General features: G+C 37.9%; 2 long non-coding RNA genes across 2 annotated transcripts; both read right to left on the reverse strand.

The window, feature by feature from the left end:
- Nucleotides 1-4,246: 4,246 nt before the first annotated feature.
- LOC108478840 (uncharacterized) lies at nt 4,247-5,326 on the reverse strand. Its single transcript, XR_008270972.1, has 3 exons — nt 5,249-5,326; nt 4,487-4,686; nt 4,247-4,291 (listed from the first exon to the last, which is right to left on the reverse strand). It is a non-coding gene; the product is annotated as an uncharacterized LOC108478840 (long non-coding RNA).
- Nucleotides 5,327-6,028: 702 nt separating this feature from the next.
- Nucleotides 6,029-24,640, reverse strand: LOC128279303 (uncharacterized). The gene is made up of 2 exons (XR_008270973.1): nt 24,308-24,640; nt 6,029-6,398 (listed from the first exon to the last, which is right to left on the reverse strand). It is a non-coding gene; the product is annotated as an uncharacterized LOC128279303 (long non-coding RNA).

The raw sequence follows: 24,640 nt of genomic DNA on the forward strand, positions 1-24,640 counted from the left end.
GAAGCGGCGTCTTTATGCTCATCGTTTGGAGGAAGGTGCGTCAGTACACGAACACTTAACAAGTTTAAAGAAATTCTCTCAAACTTGGAGGCCATGGAGGTTCAAGATGATAAGGAAGATCTAGGGTTGATTCTACTTTGTTCGTTGCCCGTCTTATTCAACCTTTAGAGACACGATTTTATATAGCATGAGTCTCTCACGCTTGATGAGGTTTATGATTCTTTAACCTCGTATGATAAGATGAAGCATCTTGTGGTTAAACCCAACTCTCGGGAGAGGGTCTCATTGTTCGTGGGAGACAAGACCGTAATGTTGATGATGATCGTGGTAGAACACAGAACGGAATCCTCGTGGTAAATCTAAGGGTAGATCGAAATCTTCAAACAGAGGTAAAACTTGCAACTTCGCAAGAAGAAAGGGCACATTAAATCTGAAAAGCTATAAGCTACAAAATAAGATTAAAAGGAGGTGCGAATCAAAAGGAAAACAACCGAGAAAAATTCGGTGAAGTGATGTTGTAGAAGACTACAGCGATGGTGAACTTCTAGTTGCTTCATCAATGATTCTAAAGTAAGTGAGGAGTGGATACTTGATTCAGTTTGCACCTTCCACATGAGTCCCAATCGGGATTGGTTTACAACTTATGAAACAAGATCTCAAGGTGTTGTTTTGATGGGAAATAATGCTTCATGTAAAATCGCAGTGTTGGAACAATTAAAGTTAAGATGTTTGATGGAGTTGTCGAACACTTAGTGACGTGCGGCATGTTCCGAATTGAAAAGAAATTTAATTTCGTTGAGTACTCTTGATTCAAAAGATGCAGATACACAAATGAAAGTGGGGTTTTAAAGATTTCAAAGGGTCCCTTGTTGTGATGAAAGGGCAAAGAAAGATTGCCAAGTTATATGTTTTGAGGTTCTATCATTCTCGGTGATGCAATTGCCGCTTCCTCTTCCTTGTCGATGATGATATTACTAAACTTTGGCATATCGCCTAGGGCATATGAGTGAGAATGGCATGGCGAATTAAGCAAAGAGGACTTCTTAATGGGCAAGGAATTTGCAAACCGAATTTCGTGAGCACTGTGTTTTTGGGAAGCAAAAGAGAGTTCGATTCACTAGAGGAATCCATAACACGAAGGAAACGTTGGAGTATATCCATTCTGATCTGTGGGGGCCGTCCAGAGTGCCTTCGAGAGGTGGAGCTAATTATATGCTAACCTTTATTGATGATTTTTCCAGAAAAGTTTGGGCGTTCTTCCTGAAGCAGAAAAGCGATGTGTTTTCCACATTTAAGTCTTGGAAAATTATGATTGAAAAAGCAGACGGAAAATGATAAAATACCTCCGCATGCACAATGGCTTAGAGTTACGCTCGATGAGTTTAATAGATTATGCAAGTCGGAGGATCATGAGACACTTGACGATTCATCATACTCCACAAAAAAGCGGCGTTGCGAACGAATGAACGAAACGATCATGGAGAAGGTTCGATGTATGTTGTCAAATGCCAACTTACCAAGTCATTTTAAGCGAAGCGACCTCTCGCATGTTTTTGATCAACCGATCTCCATCCGCTGCCATTGAGAAAAGACTCCACAAGAGGTATGGTCCGTAATCCCGCTAATTATTCGATTTAAAGATTTTTGGGTGTCCTGCGTATGCTCATGTTGATAATGGAAAATTGGAACCGAGATCCATTAAATGCGTTTTCTTGGTTATAAAGTGGTGTAAAAGGCTATAAGTTATGGTGTCCTCGAAAATAGAAAAGTTGTGATTAGCGAGATGTTGTTTTGATAAAACCGCTATGCTACCTAACTTATCTCTTAAAGACTCTTCCAATAAAGAAAACCAAAAGCGGTGGAGCATCGATTAATACGTAATCAACTCCTCAAGCCAAGACAAAATTGAGAAAAGAGTTGCTTCTTCACCGCAATACTCTATCGCCAAAAACAGGACAAGAAGAGAAATTAAACCTCCAAAGAAGTATGTCGAGGTTGATCTAGTTGCTTATGCTTTAAATGTGGTGAAGATATAGATGCGAATCAAGAGCCATTTAATTATTACGAGGCGATTAGGCGTGAAGACTCGAAAAAGTGGATGTTTGCTATGCAAGAGGAGATGGAATCACTCCACAAAAACGTAACATGGGATCTTGTAAAACTTCCTAAAGGTAAAAAGGCATTCGTTGTAAATGGGTGTTTAAAAGAAAGAAGGGACTCGTGAGTTGAAGAACCCGGATATAAAGCAAGGCTTGTTGCAAAGGGTTACATCAAATTCGAGAGTGGACTTCACAGATGTGTTCTCTCCAGGTTGTTAAGCATAGTTCGATTCGAGCTTTGCTTGGTATTGTGGCCATGCATGATTTGGAGCTTGAGCGGTTAGATGTAAAACTGCATTTTGCATGGAGAACTTGAGGAAGATATTTACATGCAACAACCGAGGGTTTTATAGTCTCGAAAAAAGAGGACTATGTTTGCTTGTTGAAAAAGTCCCTTTACGGTTTGAAACAGATCACCAAGACAAAGGGTACAAGAGGTTTGATTCCTTTATGACTTCTCATGATTTCAAAAGAAGTAGTTTTGACAGTTGTGTCTACTTTAAGAAAAATAAAGGATGGTTCTTTTGTGTATCTACTTCTTTATGTTGATGACATGTTGATAGCAAAGAAAAGATAAAAGAGAGATAAGAAAGGTTAAAGCCCAACTAAGTGAAGAATTTGAGATGAAAGATTTAGGACCAGCAAAGAAGATACTTGGTATGGAGATTCTCGAGATAGAAAAGCAAGTAAATTGTACCTAAGTCGGAAGGGTACATTGAGAAAGTTCTTTGCGGAGTTCAATATGCAGAGTGCTAAGCTTCGTTAGTACTCCTTTAGCGACCATTTCGGACTTTCATCGGCCTTATCTCCTCAATCGATAATGAGATTGAGTACATGTCACATGTTCCATACTCTAGTGCAGAGGGATCTCTCATGTATGCTATGGTTTGTTCACGTCCGATTTATCATATGCAACGGTCGGTCGGTTAGCGAGATACATGGCGAATCTCGTAAAGAACACTGGAAAGCGATTCGATGGATTTTAAGATACTTACGAGGCACTACTAATGTTTGCTTACAGTTTGGAAGAACTAAAGATGGAGTTATAGGGTATGTTGATGCTGATTTTGCTGGAGACCTTGATAGAAGAAGATCTCTCACAGGTTACGTCTTTACAATCGGAGGTTGTGCAATTAGTTGGAAAGCCACTTTGCAAACTACGATCGCTTTGTCTACCATCAAACCGAGTACATGGCGATTACTGAGGCTTGTAAAGAAGCTATTTGGTTGAAGGGACTATTTAGTGAACTCAATGAAGACCTTCAAATCAGCATAGTATTTTGTGACAGTCAGAGTGCCATCTTTCTTACAAAAGATCAAATGTTTCATGAGAGAACAAAACACATTGATATTCGGTATCATTTTGTTCGTGATATTATTGCTCGTGGTGATATTGTTGTGAGCAAAATTAGCACTCATGAAAATCCTGCAGATATGATGACTAAGTCACTTCCTATAACCAAGTTTGAGCATTGCTTAGACTTGGTTGGTGTTCATTGTTGAAGTTAAACCCTTAAGGGTTTTTGGAAGAGGTGAAGAACTTGTTTATTGAAAGTTCGCGATGAAGAACTTGTTCATTGAGAATTTGTGTCAAGGTGGAGATTGTTAGAATTAAGTGACCCAAATTCTTATTTAAATAAAATACGATGGAAAATAAAATAAAAGTAAAATTCATATAGAACTAGACTTCTTTTATTTTATTTTAGAATAAGGTTTTAAACCTTATTAAACTCCATCTATTTTATATTGATTAGGATAAGGTGTTTCAATCCTACTAGAATATGGCTTTGCAAGCCTATAAATAGACATAGTCTATTCCTTTTGTATTTGAGTAAAAAATTTTCGACATAGTGAATTTTCTTCTCCTCTGCCCGTGGTTTTTTTCCCGAAAGGGTTTCCACGTAAAATTTATGTGTTCTTTATTTTTATTTATTTTATTCTATTTTATTTTTCACAAAGGCTCCATATAAAATTGTGACGATAGCAGTGAAGTTAACAGGGTAGGCTTCGGCACCATATTTAGCAAGGCCAGAGCTCTTAAGGAACGTAAGCTTTTCCAGGAACCCAATGGCGGCGTTGGCGACAGCCAAGATGTATACAAAAAGCCCCACCACGACGTGCCAAGGAAGCGATTCTCTTCTTAATCCGGCCGCTCCTCCAGGGTAGAAGAATACCACAAAACCATATATCCACTGTCAAAAAATGACGGTAAGCATGCTTAAAGGATACTAGGTTTAAAAGGATCAATCAGTTTAAATTTCAACTATAAAGATTGCTGCTGGTAAATATTAAGCGTGGGGAACTTGGTTAAGCAAGTTAGTATTGATTACCATCCCCTGTTTTATGTCCGACAAAATGGAGATAATTAAAGAAAGTTTGTATAATACCTGAATGCCATAGAGGACAATGATTCCAATCCCAAGCCAAGAATGCAAGCTGTAGAGATTAGCTATTGAACTCTCATTATGATACTTGAATGCCGCATAGATCCCAATAATTCCCAGAATCAGTGCAATGGCATGAAGCACAAGATGTACTACTTTCTTGACTTCTTTCCTCAGAGGCAATTACTTGTAGCTCATAATGGCTGCATTCCTCAAATTTTAATGTTCTTCACATCATTCTATCTCACAGAAAACAAAATTGGGAAACAAGCTATCTGAATTATGGAATATAGATTGCCCCGTGTATGTATATCCCAACTGTCTCACCCCCTAATTTTATTTAGGTTAAAATAGCCCATAAGTCTATACTTTTTCAAAAAATTTGGATTTAATCCATGTACTTTTCAAATTTTAAAATTTAGATTTAATTATTAATAATATTATTTTTTATTAAATTTATTGGTGTGACATTTTAAAATAAAAAGAATATTCAATGGTCACGTGACTAAAAAATACGGTTGTAATGAATCTAAAATTAATAAAACAATATTAATAGTTGGACCTCAATTTAAAAATCTGAAAAATAAAGAGATTAAATTTTTAAAAATAAAACACAAAAATTAAATTTCTAATTTATGAAGCGTCCAAAAACTTAAACATATTTTAACCTGTCATTTAATACTTTAATACTTTGAAAAGAAAATGGGATGGGTTTCAAGATTTTCTTTTTCCTATAAATAAATGTAGGTGTGTTGGATTACATACCTTCACCTCCCAAGATAATGAAGCCAATCAACATCAATACAGGATGGATCTGCACAAAGATTAAATAGTTAGTGAATTTAACCACATAACCCTCCGAATTATTACGTTTTTTCCTAAAACCAAACGCATCTAGATGTCGAATTTGCTACAGCATTTGACATATATAATTTTATAAAAGAAAAAAAAAAATCTAAATGTTGATTTTGCTGGAGCATTTGACATGAAACCTTTGTTATCAGAATTTGGGATGTTCATATATTGATACTGTTTTTGTTTTTATTTTTATTTATATATTTGAAGGATGATAGTATTCATGTTTAAATATGTGTTAGATATATATATTACAAAAAAAAAAAAAAAAACTTTGAGAAGTCCCATGAAACATTGTTAGGAAGCCGGTTTTAAATCTTCAGACAGAGAGGAAATTTGGAATGCCAATCAATTCCAACACATTTTCAATTGAAACGTTCAAGTTGAAAATTTTTTTCGGTTATTTTTGGGTTCATTTTAAAATTTAAATTGTATAAATATATATTTAAAACTACTTTCATACAAAAATATAGTAATATAATAATTTTTTCAATTTTATTAATAATAAAATTTAAATAAAAAACTAAAATTGATTTTTTTTTCTTTTTTGCCCTAAAAACCAAAGTCAGTCACTAGCCTGACTGACAGCCCAATAATTTTATTTTTCATTGATAACCATATATAAATGCAAATATGAATTTTAACCAAAAATACAAACATTAAATATGAAACTTTAAACTATAAATACCATTTAATTCAAAATACTAAATCTCACAATAATTATTATATATTGGTGATAATTGTAAATATGTCAAAGTCTTCATTAAATAATTTTTTGATTATTTAAAAAATAATCTGAAGAAGTCGCCCTTGTTCCTCCTATAAACAGTATCCATTTTGGGGAGGCACGTGGCAAGTGATGTTTCTTAATGTTGGTGAAAAACGTGGGTAGGTAGGCAGGTGATATTCATGAGAAATAGATGTTGAATTCAAAACAAATTACATTCCCATAGTGTTTGGCATTTGCACATTGCACCTCCACAAAATCCAAATTTAACAAAAGCTTCCATCTTCTCTTGTTTGGTGATGGTTAAAGGAGCAGCTTCCCTCTTTTCAATCACTGCTTTAAACTTTATTACAACTTTTGGAAAAAAAATATATATATATAATGAAATGAATGGAGCGCCTTGTCTTTTTACTAATTGTCGTAACCATTTTTTTAAGTCGTCAGAACTATTTTTTTAAAAAACGGTAGTCGACTTGGATTTTAAAATGAAAATGAAAAAAAAACTGAGTCGCCACCAATCTTTTTAGGTGTGATCGGATCACCTTAAGTTAATCATTTTAATAAAAGTTAAGATTTACCTAAACGATAATTTTGGCCTACGAAAATCGTAAAATGGGTTCGGAGTCGGTTACGCATTTGAGGAAGGATTAGCACCCTCGACACGCCCAAAATTGGTACCTAGTTGATTAATTAGTGTCTTAGTATCGAAAATTAAAAAAGTTTGAAAGAATTTTAAAATACGATCCTTCTTTATAAAAAGCTCAAGTGTTAAAGACTCTCTCGTCTCAAAATATAAAATGTCACACCCAAAAGTTAGGACACGACATCTTAAATTTTCGAGAGCGAGCTTGCCTTTTATGAAATCTGTGTATTTCATTAAAAGGGTATTCGATTATTTAGAATAACGAGAAAGTCGAAACCCAAGAAGTTAGGGCACGTTTTCTCAATTCTCAAACACCTAATATTGCCTTTATTTCGAACAAAATTCTTATTTCGAGATGACAAAATATCATACCCGTAAGTTAGGGCACAACACTTCACATTTTCGAGAATAAGCATTTTTAACTTGTATAATGATTTAAAAAGAATATATTCATTATTTAGGTTAAATGAGAAAAGTCGAAACCCAGTAAGTTAGGACACGATTATCTCGAATTACAAAATACGGAATATCACTTTTATGAAAGGGTTATTTTAATATATATTGAGTAAAAACGTGATTTATAATGAAACATAAATGCTATGGTGTTAATATGTATAATGACACCATGATAGATGTGATAGCGTCAAAAAGCAATTAAAAAAATGAAACAATAGTGAAGCTTAGAAATATGTAAATGTAAACACATATGTGAGGGAAATAAAACAATCGAACACGCGAATCTAATAAATAAATAAACGAATGTAAGAAAAACGGTAAAATAAAATGACAATGGTAATGATAATAATGATAAAAGGTATATACATATATGTATTTAGGTACATACATAATAATAGAAGTAATAAGAAATATATAAGGGAAATATATACGTACATAATAAAAATAATATAATATTAAAGGATACGCATGTAGTATATAGAAATGTATACGTAATAAAATTATATAGTATATATATATATTTGTGTATAAAACATAATAAAGGTGAAAATAGGTATAACAAGAATATGGCGTTAAATATATATATACTATGATATTAAAAAATGTGTACATAATATATATATTAGGAATAATAGTAAAAATAACCGTCAAGAATAAATAGGTATAGTAATGGTGTATACATATCAGAATAATAACAATGTGACAAAAAATGAACAATATTACGTAAATATATACGTATATTTTAAAAATGAATACGATAATATTAAAAGTATATACGTAAAATATATATAATATATAAAAGAAAATATATGTATATAATGCTCAAAGAATAGGCACAATGCAATGTTAATATAGGTATATATAATGAGGAGTATAATATATAGATATATATATTTTAAAAGAATACATATGAGGTCACAAATACATTAACCAAAATAATAATATTAAAACAAATTAATAATACTATATGATATATATGTATATAATACTAAGTAATAATAATAATAATAATACCATGCTAATAAATAAAATATAATAATGATAGCAATAATGAAATAGAATAGTATGAATAATATTAAGACTAAAATAAAATAATGAGAAAAAGTAAAAAAATGGACAAAAGTGAATTAACAATGAAGTTAAGGGGAATTTAAAATAAAAGGACCCAATTGAATGCGCACAACACGAGGGACCGTGGAAGCAATTATTCCTTTTGGATCGTAACGCAGCACAACCAATGAGAGACTAAATTGGAAAGTGCAATAAATTATAGGGCCAAATTAAAATACAAGAAAACCCGATTGAAAATCATAGAAAAGCGGAAGGACCCAGCAAGCAATTAATCCCTAAGAGCGAAAACATGCGGATCCCGAGTGGGCGGGTCGGATTGGTCGGGTCGCTTCAAAACGACGTCGTTTTGGGTCTTGGCACGGGCACCAAAATCAGTGCTTTTTGGTAGGCTATAAAAGCCTAAAACTTCTAAAAATTTCATTTTTAGTGTTTAAAGAAAAAAGAGGTGAGAGAGAGGAGAGGGCGATTTCCCATTGGGGCCGATCGCCACGGTCATTGAAATGCAATCTTGTTGTTCCGCCACAGTACACGGTGGTGAAAAATCGCCTCAGTATATTTTTTACCTCTTTTTTGTATTTTTATATGTCTATAATATATGTGTATTTTTAGTAAAATAGGTTAAAAGAAAGAAAATAACGATGATACTAAATGAAATCACCTTGGGCTATTAGATATTGACTCTCTGCTTGGACTGCTTTTTTTGCTTCCGATATTCTTGGATCTCGTTTTTTGCTTTGTGTATTTTTCAAATCTAATGTTATTTCTTATTTTAAAAAAACGCCGATCCTACAATGGTTTTGGATTCACCTCTTATAGGCATTTTTACAACTTGCTTCTTTGTTATCTGTCTCTTTTCCTTTATTGATGCAGTAAACTGGTGGAGCAGAGGCCACTTGCAGGCGTCGGTGGTGGAGCAGAGGGAGCACATCTTGGCTAGGGTTTCTATTTCTTTGGTTTTGGTATTTTAGGTTATTGTTGGGCTTAGTGGGTTAGTAGATGGGTTTTGGGCTAGGGATTTAGTGGTTTTTGGGCTTAGTTAGGGGTTGGTTTGTAATTGGGGTTTTGGGTATTGGGCCCAAAATTGGCTTGTCTGTTGCCCTCTTTTGCTTGTTGTCGTGTAACGAGAACAGAGCAAAGACTTGAGAAAGACCAATTTTGCCCTGGCCTCACTATGTCCGGACTTGTCTAGTGCTCCTTTTCCCGTGTAGCTTCATTCCAATCTTGTTGCTTCACTCCGCTTCACCGCTTCTACCGCAGCCTTCAAGAAGGTAAGGTTTGTTTTGATCTGCTCCATCGCAACTCTATGGAGCTAAGACATGTGATTTCAATCTGCTTCATTTGAAACTTCAAGGAGATCTGCTGTGGCTTCGATCAACTCCACTTCTTTGTTTCGGAAGAAGATATTTAATTTTCACTGTTACCCTACCGCTAAGGGATTAAGGCTTGTCATCTTTGATCTGCTTCCCTCGCTAGGGTTTTAGATCAGATACTCAACCTATTACCCTACCGCTAGGGGTTTAAGGTTCTTCGTCTTCGATCTGCTCCACCACCGCTAGGAGATAAGATCCGCAATTTAACTGTTACCCTACCGCTAGGGGTTTAAGGTTCTTCTTCTTCGATCTATACCACTACTGCTAAGGGGGATAAGATCTATAAATCTTCAATCGCTTCACTGCAACTTCAGGAAGACAAGATTCGCTGGATTCGATTTGTTCCATCGCAACTTCAGGAGACAAAATCAGAATTTTCACCTATTACCCTACCGCTTGGGGGTTAAGGCCCATCTTCTTTGATCTGTTTCCCTCGCTAGAGGTTAAGATCTTCATCTTCGATCTGCTTCCCTCTTGCTTGGGAGGTTAAGATCTTCATCTTCGATCTGTTTCCCTACCGCCTAGGGAGATAAGATCTGCAATTCGATCTGTTACCCTACCGATTAGGGTTTAAGACCCTTCGTCTTCGATCTGTTTCCCTCTTGCTAGGGGTTAAGATCAGAAATCTTCACTGTTACCCTACCGCTTTCGGGGGTTAAAGCTTGTAAATTTGGCTTGTTACCCTACTGCATAGGGGTTAAAGTCCATCATCTTCGATCTGCTTCCCTCTTGCTAAGGGTTAAGATTTTCATCTTCGATCTGCTTTTCCTACCGCTAGAGAGATAGGATCTGCAATTCGATCATTACCCTACCGATTAGGGGTTTAAGACCTTCGTCTTCGATTTGTTTCCCTCTTGCTAGGGATTAAGATTTGTAAATCTTGACTGCTACCCTACCGCTAGGGGTTAAGGCTTATGAATTCATCGATTCTAGGGACATGACCGAGAATCGGTTCTCAGATATATGCTTATGTCAAAGAATTAGGATGTTATGATCAAAATGAATCAAATGTTCCTAATTAGATGCACTTATGAATATTCTATGAATGTATGAGTGCGACATGTTGTGAGCATGAATCCTCGCTTAGGTTGCCATTGCTCTTAGTTAATCAAGGTTCCTTTATTGAAATGGTATCCTGCCTTCTTGTTCAAATTTTAAATTTTGAATAGAAACCCAAAGGGTAGTCCCAATTTAAACTCTTTCTTCTCGGATGCTTCCAATCTTTGAGTTTGGTTAGTTCTAAATAATAGTCCTGCTTCGTGTTCCTGTACTATTTAGAAACTTTCAGAGTAATATGCAGAACTCTTTTTGTGAAAATGGCTTTAGTCCATTAATCATCATTTCAATGCAAAATGCTTGAAAAAGATCATGACAAAAATGAAACTTATTAGAAACAACATTTGAAGGGAATATTTTAATTACAACAACAAACATTGCTGGAATACAAAATGGATAAAAGGGAATAGGTGCCCCGATATCGCAGCGTGAGTTTCTCTGATCGACTTCTTGAAGGCTCCTTTTTTGCCCAACATGCGTTTAGGGATCTAGAGTACTCTTCTTGATGCCCCAAGATGTAACATCTCTCCTCCTTGTTAATTTAGGTACCATAAGACCGTCGATGCCCCACCTTTGATCAAAATTTGAATTGCCCTTTATGGGTTTTCAATTCAAAATCCTTTGGTCTTAAGATGCTCTTTCTGAGTTTTCACCTCGCCTCTCTCCTTTTTTTTTTTTTTTTTTAGTAAGTATTTCTTAACCGAATCCAATTCACGGGATTGGATAAGGTCTTGCTATCCATTTCACCAATATCAATGCTCACCGAAAAGGCTTTCTTCACCACATAAGGCCCTTCCCAATTCGCATCCATTTTCCTCTCAAGTCTTTTTGTATGGGCGGGATCTTTTTCAAGATTAGGTCTCCTCGTGGAATTCTCTCGGGACGAACCTTTTGTCGTAAGCTCGCATCATTCGCTTTTGGTACATCCGACCATGGCGAATAGCCCGTAACCTCTTTTCTTCAATCAAATTCAACCGATCGACGGATCGGATCCATTCTCGCTTCATCCAACTTTACCTCGACAAAACTCTAAGGAAGGGATCTCGACCTCGATAGGTAAAATTGCCTCCATTCCATAAACTAATGAGAAAGGCGTTGCCCAAAGTAGAAGTTCGATAGACGCTCGATAAGCATAGAGGGCAAATGGTAGCTTCTCATGCCAATCTTTATAAGTTTCCGCCATCTTTCCTACAATCTTCTTGATGTTCTTATTGGTCGCTTCGATTGCACCGCTCATCTTGAGCGATCTGGTGACGAGTTGTGGTGTCGATCTTGAATCGACCGCAGACATCCGCTATCGTGCTATTATTTAAATTCAATGCGTTGTCGATATGATCCTTTCGGCATTCCATATCGACAGATGATTTCCTTTTAGGAACTTGCTAATCTGCGATTTAGTGACATTGGCGTATGAAGAGGCCTCCACCCATTTGGTGAAATAATCGATGACCACAAAGATGAAACGATGCCCATTTGAAGCTTTTGGCAAAATTGGCCCAATCACATCCATGCCCCACATCGAGAAAGGCCATGGCGAGGTCATGACATGCAGATGTGAGGGAGGCACATTAATCTTGTCTCCATAGATTTGGCACTTATGACATCTTTTGGTGTAGTTAATACAATCTCCTTCCATGGTGGACCAATAATAACCGAACCTCATAATTTGCCTGGCCATTGTAAAACCATTAGCGTGTGTCCCGCAGATACCCTCATGGACTTCTTTCAAGATTTTCTACGGCCTCAATGGCGTCTACACACCTTAATAGTACTGATCCTTCCTTCTTTTGTACAGATCTCCCATCTAAGACATAGTCATCGCCGCTTTTCTCAACGTTCTCTTGTCATTCTCGGTAGCTTGGTTGGGGTACTCACGATTCTTCACATATCGTAGGATGTCGTGGTACCAAGGGTGATCATCATTTTCCTCTTCTTCTTCAAGGTTGTAACAATGAGCCGGGCCTCGTAAATGCTCATTTGGATCGGTTTCACATCTTCTCGGTGGTTCACCTTGATCACGAAGCCAAAGTTGCTAAGGCGTCGACCATCCGATTTTCTTCTCGTGGGAGGTAGTAGAAGACAATATCATCGAACTCTTTAATTAACTCAAGGATTAACCTCCCAGAATTGATCAATTTGGGGTCTCTTGTCTCCCATTCACCTTTGAGTTGATAAATTACTAGGCGTAATCTCCATATACCTCTAACACATTGATTTTACGCTCTATGGCCGCACGTATTCCCATGATGCATGCCTCAGATTACGCCATATTGTTTGTGCAATGAAATCTAATTTACTAGTGAATGGATAATGATCTCCACTCGGGGACACCAGAATCGCCTGATTCCGCTACCCATGACATTTGATGCTCGTCAAAGTTTAGCTTCCAAGGGTGACCCTCTTGAGGTCTTCTTGATGGTTGCTATGCACATTAGATCTTCATTTGGGAAATCAAAGTTCAGAGGCTCGTAGTCCTCTAGGCTCTCTTGCTAAGAAATCGCTATTGCACTCCCTTTACTACCTTCCGTTCACATAGACTATATCGAATTCGAAAGTAGAATTTGCCATCGGGCCATTCTCCGCTCAAGGCGCTTGACTCCATCAAGTACTTGAGAGGATCCATTTTAGAGATCGACCAAGTTGTATGGTACAACATGTATTGTCTCGATCTTGGGTTGTCCAAATCAAGGCACAAAGACAACTTTTCAATGAACGAGTATCTCGTCTCACACTCAAGAAACTTTTACTTGAGATAATATATCGCTTTTCTTTCCTTCCGATTCATCGTGTTGGCCAAGCACGCATCCCATAGAATTTTCAAATACCGCCAAATACAATATCAATGGCTTATCTGGATTAGGTGGTGTCAATCTTGGGCATTGGACAAATATTGCTTAACCTTGTCGAAAGTCTTCGGCATTCCTCGTCCCAACCACCGTGGTTGTGTTTCTTAAAGAGACGGAATATGGGGTCACATTTTTCGCTTAGTTGTGAAATAAACCGAAGCGATGTAATTTAATCTTCCTAGGAATCCTCGGACTTCCTTTTGAGTACGTGGTGGAGGTAATTCTTGTATGGCCTTGACTTTGTGCGGGTCGATCTCAATCCACTTTTCCATCGACCACGAATCCTAGCAGCTTTTCGACCGCTCAGAAGGTACATTTTGCGAGATTGAGCTTCAACCGAATTTTCTCAACCTCAAAAATAATTTTCTTAAGACTTGCACATGTTCTTCTTCATCGAGATTTGGCGATCATGTCGTCGACATAAACTTCAATTTCTTTATGCATCATATCATGAAATAGGGTAACCATGGCTCTCGATATGTTGCTCCGCATTTTCAATCCAAACGGCATTACTTTATAGCAAAAGGTTCCCCACATGGTCACAAATGTGGTTTTATTCATGTCTTCGTGATGCATTTTGATCCGATTGTACCCAGAAACCATCCATGAAGGAGAAAAGTGAGTAACTTTTAGTGTTGTCCACTAAGGTGTCGATATGAGGCAATGGGAAATTATCTTTGGTGGCCTTGTTTAAGTCTCTGTAGTCTACACACATCCGTATTTTCCCATCTTTTTTAGGGACGGGGGCGATGTTGGCTACCCATTCGAGTACTTAACTACTTGTAAGAAACCAAAGATCAAATTGCTTCTTGACCTCCTCTTTATTTTAAATGAACATCGGGCGCATCCTTCGAAGCTTTTGCTGAACTGGCCTGCATTCTTCTTTGATGGGGAGCCTGTGTACCACAAGGTCAGTACTTAGCCCAGGCATATCCTGATATGACCATGCAAAGACATCCTTGAACTCTTGGAGTAACTCAATAAGGTCCCGCTTTGTCTCTGTAGTGATGCAAGTTCCGATCTTTACTTCTCTTCTTTCTAGTTCATCTCCCAAGTTCACGACTTCTACGGTCTCTTTGTGGGGTAGAATCTGCTTTCTCCTTGCGCTTCTACCATCCTCAACAAATCGGGGATAAGTTACAATCACTGTCATCTCCAAAATCCTCGGATCCCTCTAGACACATATCGCGCTCAAAGGGAGACTCCGAATTAATAGCAAGGTCACTCACATCGTTGATATCTGGAGACCTGTTTTGGGCAGAAAGGAAGATGCAAAGAACAAAAGAATCTAAGAACAATGGCATGTACGGTATGAGTATGAAAGAATATTTGCACTGAATAAGACGAAAGGATGCATTTTATTGAAATAACGATTTCGAACATAGGCCTATTTCACAAAAAGACACTTATTACTCCTAGGCCTAGGGTAATAAGCGTGTTTTGGGCATTACTCAGTTAGTTTTAAAGACTACGTGAATCTCTTCCGCAATCAATTATTCAAAACACTTTCGGCTCATAAGGCGAATGCCATCCCATTCTCTTCTCCGGTTCCTCCTTCGAACGTGGCATTAATCTTTGAAGTTTTCCTCATTTCTTCAAGGGACTCTTGGCTCGCCAATCTTCCTTCATAAATAGTTCCTCCGACACAAATGTTCGGATATATGGGGAAAGGTCATTGGTTTCCATTTAATCTCTTCCCCGCTCAAACGCGCTTCTTCTCCTTTCTCGCTTCTTCTCTTGCTCCTCTTTCTTTTGTCTTGCATCTGGCTTGAATCCTAAGCCAAAGCGGTCCCGTTTGTCCGTGAGCATAGGTACTTTGACCCTTCCTTGTAGGCTTCTTCCAAGTCCTTTCCCTGGCAAGGCTCCCTTCCCAACCATCAGTTGTAGTCCCATTCTTGTGGTTTTGAAAAGTCTGGGTGTTGGGACTTTATTTCCTTCGACAACAAAGGTCGCATTTACGAATTCCAACGATCGAAAAGAACATTCTATGGCTTCATCATCTGTCCCCACATATGGTGCATTGCTGGTAACAGATGCAATAATGTCTTCCTCCGCATTTATGGTCACCAATCGACCTTCCGTTATAAGTTTAAGCTTCTAATGTAATGATGACGCTGACCGCCCTCGCCGAAGTGGATCCAAGGTCTTCCCAATAGGCAATTGTAAGAGGTTTAATGTCCATCACTAAGAAGTCTATCTCGTGCGTCTAGGACCGATTTGAAGGGGTAATTCAATCCTCCCATTACGCTTTCTTTCAAGATCACAAACGCCCTTACTACATTTAGGCATGTCTTCATATGGGAACTATCCACGGGCAACCTTTTCGGTGTGGATAGGGTAAGACGTTTAGTCTTGATCCATTATCGATCAAGACTCCGGTAATGTGTATCCCTTGCAACGCGTGGTAATGTGCGTGAGGCCTTTGTGGACCCCATGCCTCCTAGTGGTATTTCGTCGTCGTTAAAGAAAATAAAATTGTCGTGGCGATATTGTTGACCAGCGGTCCAGTTTGTTGACAGAGATGTCATCGCGCGACGTATGTCTCGTTCAAGACTTTCATTAACGCTATCCGTCGTTTCGAGCTCAAGAGTAAGGCCAAGACCAAATGCGAAATGGTTGCTTATGTAGTCGCTCAACGACGCCATCTCATTGTGTTTTAAAAATTTTAAGAATTCCACGCTTCATTCTCGATTCTTCGACTCATTGACCGACGATTCAAACTCGACCATCTTTTCTTTCCTTTGCTCTCTTGTCGGGACCTTTTCTTTGGCAATTTTGGTTCCTGTGCCTTCGGAACATAACGTCTCCCATCAAGTAAAAACCTACGTCTTGGTTTTCTTGTGAAGCCTTGGCCGGCTCTTCTTTCTGGGATCGTCACATTGCAACAGTAATTCCATGGTACCCTCTTGCTATCTTTATAAGGGAAAGCAACGGGCTTCGGATTACGACTTTGGGTGCGACTTGGGTCCCATCTTCATTAGTTCTTAAGCGTGATATGATAACCAATGGGTGGTTGATTTTGCAAGCGTTTCGTCGACCCTTCTTCGAGGCACACACGTCGCTTTTTCTGGTTCCCGACATATTCAAGAATTCCACTCTTATTATCCATCAATCCTTGTACTAAAGCCTCGAATTGGTGCATTTCGATCTCATGGTCCTCTTGGTCGTGGAACTCACAATAATTCTTCGCTTCGAGGCTTAACCCCGAATTCTGCGCCATCAAACCTCTTTCCACCATTTTCTTCCACACTTCTTTCAACGGGTATTCACTTCGCAACATTCATCTTAATTTCCTTCCTGAACTCTTGATTATGGCATTTATACCCTTATCCCCATGATTCAAGAATAGGTTTTCTGACTAGGTGTATCATCAAATTTCACGATGCCAATGTTGATGAGTCTTTCAACTAGCTTCTTGAAAGTGGTGCGCTTTTCTATCGAGTGCCTGTGGCTCTGCATGGTATTCGCATTGGGTGTTTGCGTCTGCACCATTTGGGGAATGGGGTTGCATTGGCTTTAGATAGAAGGCGACACTACATGGGCATCGAATAAGCTCGGTACAATTCCTTGTAGGACATCGGGATAGAGTAAACTAGACTCTTTCTGTCTTGGCCTTGGGTTGAAGTCCTGTCTTGCGAGCCATGATGGTCGGTAGTCACCACCTTTGGTTGGCTCATGGTGACCGGCTTATTATACATACTCATGTTGTTCACATCGTTCTCTTTCCTTCTTGGGGTTGATCTCTTGACTTTCCCCGCTTCAATCCTTCCACATCTTATCGCGTTCTCTATCATTTCTCCGACATTACTATGTCCGAGAAGCTTTAATGGCGCTCCCAGCATGTGGTTAATGAATGGAGCCTTCAACAGATTGATAAAGAGCATGGTCGTTTTTTCTCCGTAAGAGGTGGTTGAACTTGCGTTGCTACCTCTCTCCATCTTTAGGCGTATTGCTCAAACTCTCATTTTGTTTCTTCTCCATGTTCGTAATGTGACTCTATCGGGGCCATGTCATCACGTGACCGCATCGCTTCATGAAAGCTCGCGCTAAATCCTCCATGAACCGATCCGTTACGACTCGGTTGGTTGTACCATCTAGAAGCGGCTCCAACCGGACTTTCCCGGAAACAAGTGGATCAATAGTTGGTCATTATTGACATAGCCGCCATTCGTCTGCAGAACATAGTGATGTGAGCCTCGGGACACCTAGTCCGTTGTATTTCTCAAATTCGGGTTTTGAACTTGGGAGGAGTACCGTGTCCGAACCAAACTTAATTCCTTAGCATCGATTCCACCACGATAGTGGTGTTTTCCATTTCTTTAAATTTTCTTCCAACCATCTACATCTTTCTTCAAGCTCTCTCGAATTCTACCCTTGTCTTTTCTCGCTTCTATTACTTCATCGAGATTGAGGACCACGAGTTGGTCTGATTATCCCGGATTAGAGCCCGAACCACCGATAATTCATCTGTCTTGAGACACCGGTTTGAAATGGTTGAGGCGATAGTGATCGATGGCCTTCTTGGTACACATCGGGTTGTGTCTCGAACGTCCACGGGACAAACCCCGAGGTAGACGGGATCTTCGTTGTCATCTCCATTATTGATTATGGGGCTTTTCCTTTTCTAATCCACCACCAATAGACGCATTAATTGATCCATCATACTCCTTTGGGACTCAAAGATCTGGTCCCTTACATCTTATTGGATTTTGGCCACCGTTTTGTATACGTATTTGTAGTTGATCCTGCATCTCTTTTGCATTTGTTCCAATCTTTCTAACCTTTGATCCATTGCTTTTGTTTTCCTCTTGTACCGTGAACGATGTTCCGTGGTAATCGCCATGATTTTAGGGTTTCTTGTAAGTTTTAGTGCGTATGATGCAATGTCGATGCATGAATGCAATGAATGAGATGGATGCAAAACGTTGATTCCAATTCGATTTCATTAGAGTAACTTTTCTAGAAAACAAGTTTCTTTACATAAAATAGATTACATATAAGGCTTGGCCTCGATACTTAAGGCCTTAACTGCCTAAGAAGCCAAGCTAGCTTTTGGCCTCGATCCGCCTCTAACTCAGATTTTAAACTCAAAGACATCGGCTTGTATCGCTAACGCTTGCAAGTGGTCACCACTTCAGTGATTGAGTCAAAGCCTCGCCCATGATGTAGTCCCTACTCGACTTGGTCTTGGGATTGATGAAGTTGCTCCTTCCATCGCCGTTATTTACTTCGAGGAGCTCTATCCAAGTTCACGATTTTGCAATACTGTTTGAGTTCCTCTATATTCTTTTTAATTCTTCGATTCTACTCGACTAGCTTTCAACTCGATTGCGAGAGTTACGCGGCGCATACTAATATAATAACCTCTAACTCGATACCCGGATCTTTAACCCTTCTTTCTCATTTTGACTTTCTACCAAACTTCTCTTTAGAGCACCTTCTCGAGCTTGAGTATCGCGAAATTTTTCCTCCCACTGGTTGGCTTTGCTTTGCTCTTTTCTAACTTCATGTCGCCATTGTTCGGATGTTTTTCCTAACCCAGCGGTTCTCATTGATCTACGCAGCTTCTTATAGTCCGTTTTTAAACCGCCTAAGTCCTCTTCTACTTTGTTCTTCCCTTTTCGAGTCTTTCACTTCTAATTTCGGGCATCGACGCCTAACCCTAATCGCATCTTTTCTTCTTCCAAATGCTCGATCCTTTTTCTAGCTTCTGACTCTTTCTCTCGAAATCTTGCTCGATGATTTCCATTTCGAGATGGGATTACTTTCAAGTGCTCTTCACCGATCGAGGATTCCTCGATCCGATGTAGGGATGTTGTCGTTAATCCTCCGATTCCACCATCGGTCGTACTCGGGAGTAGTCATGGGATTTGCAAGAAACTTCTTCATTTTACGAGTCCGGTTCCGCATTCGATATCTCGTGAACTTTCTTTTGTAATTATTCCTCGTGAACGTGAACTCGCGACCGGCCAACCCGTATGTTGGTGGTGTAAACCGTCTGGATCTATATTGTCGCAATGCAAGCAGAGGAGCGATCCGACGGCTCCCCATACTCCCAACAAGGAACCCAATCAAAATCTCCGCGATCGATATAATATTTCATCGTGGACCATCCACGGGCTCTCCATTCAACATCTTCTTCTTGCAGATTTTGGAGAACATTCATCCAATTTTCTTCTCGTTACATCATCTCGCCTCGGTGTAGCCACTAACTCTTTCAATGGAGAGTAATTTTCGAGAAGATACGATATGAGACCTTTTCCACTTTCCAAAAATGGTCGTGGAACCAGGATAGCAAAAGTCAGCACATCCAATAAATCTCCCTTCACCGCTTCTTCTACAAGCATTTAATGATCTCAAAGTTTCCGCCAAGATTGCGGGTGCAGTGTGGTTCCTTTACTAAGCCTATCAAAAGGTCAACAACAACCTGTTTACATGCCCCAAAGCCTTGGGAAGATGACCATCCATAGATGCTTAAGGCGAAGACATCTACCCTTTTTTTCACGTCGGGTGCGCTAAGATTAGATCCTCGTGTTCCTCCATGGGATGCATTTACAATTTCCTTTTTGTTTGATCCGGCCGTCACCCACTGCTCGCTCATCCCCGTGATGTTCATCGCTTTTTGAAAATGCCGACGCTATGGCGTCCGGTATAAATTTCGCCTATTTGAATTTTTGGGTAACTGAGTAAGGTCGTGTATTCTTCTATAGTAGGTACCAAATCTACCTTCCCAAAGTGAAGCAACTGTAAGCGGAATTCCAATATTGGGCAAGGGCTCAAACAGTGCTCGCTCACCTTGACATCGAAAGCAGATAAGGTAAATCACCGTAATGACAATAGAATAATTGTTTGAACTCGTCGTCCCATCGGTTCCATATTTCTTTCAATTCTTGGAGATTATTTTGGGTTACGCCGATCGAGTGAAATTCCATAGCTCGACACATACCCTTGGTAAGACTATCATCTTTCTCTTGTTGTGTTGTCTCATTTTCATACCCGGACAATCGCGTTGTCTTCTACTTTATCAAAAACCCTTTTCCATGATAAGCTATCTATTTAGAAACCGAACACGAATCAACACCTTTTATGATGAAAATGCCATGCAAATACAAATGAAAGTAAAACAAAGCAAGTCAAGAGTTTATGCACGCTTCAAAGCAAACGAAGAATAATACATATAGCACTTGCTCGGTAACCACTAGGGTTTGAATTGGCTCTACCTAGGGTGGGTTATTAAGGCTCGCTACATGGGGTTTGATTCTAGAATAAGGGTACTGAACCACAGATTCCTCGATCTTCACCCATTATAGGCTCATACTGCATCGAAGTTCGATTCGGGAATACATTTCCCTATGGTCGCATCGGAGATGAAAATCTCACGAAGACATAGGTACGGATGTATCCCGAAAGCAATCCACTATCCCGCACGGAGGTGAAAACCTCACGAAGGAATAGTTTCAAGCTCCCACTTAAGAGGTGTGACCACAACGGTCATGCAATGCAATATGCAACACTATTTAAAGAATCGGACCAACGTGGCGGTATTATTTAGACCACAAAATAGTCGATGAAATGCGATGAAAGGATCGTATTTCAAAACCAAATTCTTAATTTTCGATAAAAGACAAGAGTTAATCAACTTGTGGCTTGACTCTCTCATTCGTGTCCCCGATGGAGTCGCCAAGTCGTCAGAACCATTTTTTTAAGTCGTCGAACCATTTTTTTAAAAAACCAGAGTCGACTTGGATTTTAAAATGAAAATGAAAAAAAAAAGCTGAGTCGCCACCAATCTTTTTAGGTGTGATCGGATCACCTTAAGTTAATCATTTTAATAAAAGTTAAGATTTACCTAAACGATAATTTTGGCCTACGAAAATCGAAAAATGGGTTCGAGTCGATTCACATACGAGGAAGGATTAGCACCTCGATACGCCCAAAATTGGTACCTAGTTGATTAATTAGTGTCTTAGTATCGAAAATTAAAAAAGTTTGAAAGAATTTTAAAATACGATCCTTCTTTATAAAAAGCTCAAGTGTTAAAGACTTCTCGTCTCAAAATATAAAATGTCACACCCAAGAAGTTAGGACACGACATCTTAAATTTTCGAGAGCGACCTTGCCTTTTATGAAATCTGTATTTCATTAAAAGGGTATTCGATTATTTAGAATAACGAGAGAAGTCGAAACCCAGAAGTTAGGGCACGTTTTCTCAATTCTCAAACACCTAATATTGCCTTTATTTCGAACAAAATTCTTATTTCGAGATGACAAAATATCATACCCGTAAGTTAGGGCACAACACTTCACATTTTCGAGAATAAGCATTTTTAACTTGTATAATGATTTAAAGAATATATTCCGTTATTTAGGTTAAATGAGAAAAGTCGAAACCCAAGAAGTTAGGGCACGATTATCTCGAATTACAAAATACTGAATATCACTTTTATGAAAGGGTTATTTTAATATATATTGAGTAAAAACGTGATTTATAATGAAACATAAATGCTATGGTGTTAATATGTATAATGACACCATGATAGATGTGATAGCGTCAAAAAGCAATTAAAAAATGAAACAATAGTGAAGCTTAGAAATATGTAAATGTAAACACATATGTGAGGGAAATAAAACAATCGAACACGAATCTAATAAATAAATAAACGAATGTAAGAAAAACGGTAAAATAAAATGACAATGGTAATGATAATAATGATAAAAGGTATATACATATATGTATTTAGGTACATACATAATAATAGAAGTAATAAGAAATATATAAGGGAAATATATACGTACATAATAAAAATAATATAATATTAAAGGATACGCATATGTAGTATATAGAAATGTATACGTAATAAAATTATATAGTATATATATATATTTGTGTATAAAACATAATAAAGGTGAAAATAGGTATAACAAGAATATATGTTAAATATATATATACTATGATATTAAAAAATGTGTACATAATATATATATTAGGAATAATAGTAAAATAACCGCCAAGAATAAATAGGTATAGTAATGGTGTATACATATCGGAATAATAAAATGTGACAAAAAAATGAACAATATTACGTAAATATATACGTATATTTTAAAAATGAATACGATAATATTAAAAGTATGTACGTAAAATATATATAATATATAAAAGAAAAATATATGTATATAATGCTCAAAGAATAGGCACAATGCAATGTTAATATAGGTATATATAATGAGGAGTATAATATATAGATATATATATTTTAAAAGAATACATATGAGGTCATCAAATACATTAACCAAAATAATAATATTAAAACAAATTAATAATACTATATGATATATATGTATATAATACTAAGTAATAATAATAATAATAATACCATGCTAATAAATAAAATATAATAATGATAGCAGAATGAAATAGAATAGTATGAATAATATTAAGACTAAAATAAAATAATGAGAAAAGTAAAAAAATGGACAAAAGTGAATTAACAATGAAGTTAAGGGGAATTTAAAATAAAAGGACCCAATTGAATGCGCGCACAACACGAGGGACCGTGGAAGCAATTATTCCTTTTGGATCGAACGCAGCAAGCACCAAATAGAGACTAAATTGGAAAGTGCAATAAATTATAGGCCAAATTAAAATACAAGAAAAACCCGATTGAAAATCATAGAAAAGCGGAAGGACCCAGCAATTAATCCCTAAGAGCGAAAACACGCGGATCCCGAGTGGAGCGGGTCGGATCGGGTCGGGTCGCTTTGGGTCTTGGCACTGGCACCAAAACTGCAGTTGCTTTGGTAGGCTATAAAGCCTAAAACTTCTAAAAATTTCATTTTTAGTATTAAAGATAAAAAGAGGTGAGAGAGAGGAGAGGGCGATTTCCTGGCCGGGGGCCGATCACGGCCGGTCACCGAGGCCCGGCATCTTGTTGTTCATAAACCACAGTACCTGATGTGGTAAAATCGCCTCAGGTATATTTTTTACCTCTTTTTTTTGTATTTTTTATATGTCTATAATATATGTGTATTTTTGAGTAAAATAGGTTAAAAAGAAAGAAAATAACGATGATACTAAATGAAATCACCTTGGGCTATTAGATATTGACTCTCTGTTTGGACTTTTTTTTGCTTCCGATATTGCTGGATCTATTCTTTGCTTTGTGTATTTTTCAAATCTAATGTTATTTCTTATTTTTTAAAAAAAAAACGCCGATCCCTACAATGGTTTTGGATTCAGCCTCTTATAGGCATTTTTACAACTTGCTTTTTTGTTATCTGCTCTTTTCCTTTATTGATGCAGTAAACCAGTGGTGGAGCAGAGGCCACTTGCAGGCGTCGGTGGTGGAGCAGAGGGAGCACATGTCTTGGCGGCTAGGTTTCTATTTCTTTGGTTTTGGTATTTTTAGGTTACTGTTGGGCTTAATGGGTTAGTAGATGGGTTTTGGGCTAGGGATTTAGTGGTTTTTGGGCTTAGTTAGGGGTTGGTTTGTAATTGGGGGTTTTGGGTATTGGGCCCAAAATTGGGCTTGTACACTAATATTTTTGTATTATATTATATATTTAATTACAAGAAATAGGGTGAGGTTCAGAAAATCCTGTACGAGAAGAGGATGAGGAGACTTTTAATGGCACAGAAATCTAGTCTCAATTCATTTCGAGAACAAAATGATTTGAATCTCAAAACACCAAACAAGATTCCACTGGAACCCATGATGGAGTTCATAACAAAGTAAACCATTGTTTTTAAAAAGACTTAAGTTCATAACAAAGTAAACCATTGTTTTTAAAAAGACTTACATTGAAGATGAGACTTTTGTTGGAAGACTCCCAAGCTAACCCACCTCTCAAGTATATGCACCAAACCAACACCATAACAGCACCAGCAATGGCGAGCGCGTGTGGAACAAACGCCAATTCCCATGATTTGACTTCTATCCCCATCTTCCCTCACTCTCTGTCTCCTCTCCTGTTTATGTTTTAAAGACGGAAATTTTAAGACTTTTCCCCATTTGTTCCGGGTAGATAAGTACCGTTGGATGGTGATCAGTAGATGTACACGTTGGTCTCAATCATTGGTGGCCTTTTATTTGCTCTATGGCATTGGCGTCGCTTCTTCGGCTCGGCTGCTTG

Source organism: Gossypium arboreum, chromosome 9 (genome assembly GCF_025698485.1).
Source record: "Gossypium arboreum isolate Shixiya-1 chromosome 9, ASM2569848v2, whole genome shotgun sequence".
NCBI lineage: Eukaryota > Viridiplantae > Streptophyta > Magnoliopsida > Malvales > Malvaceae > Gossypium > Gossypium arboreum.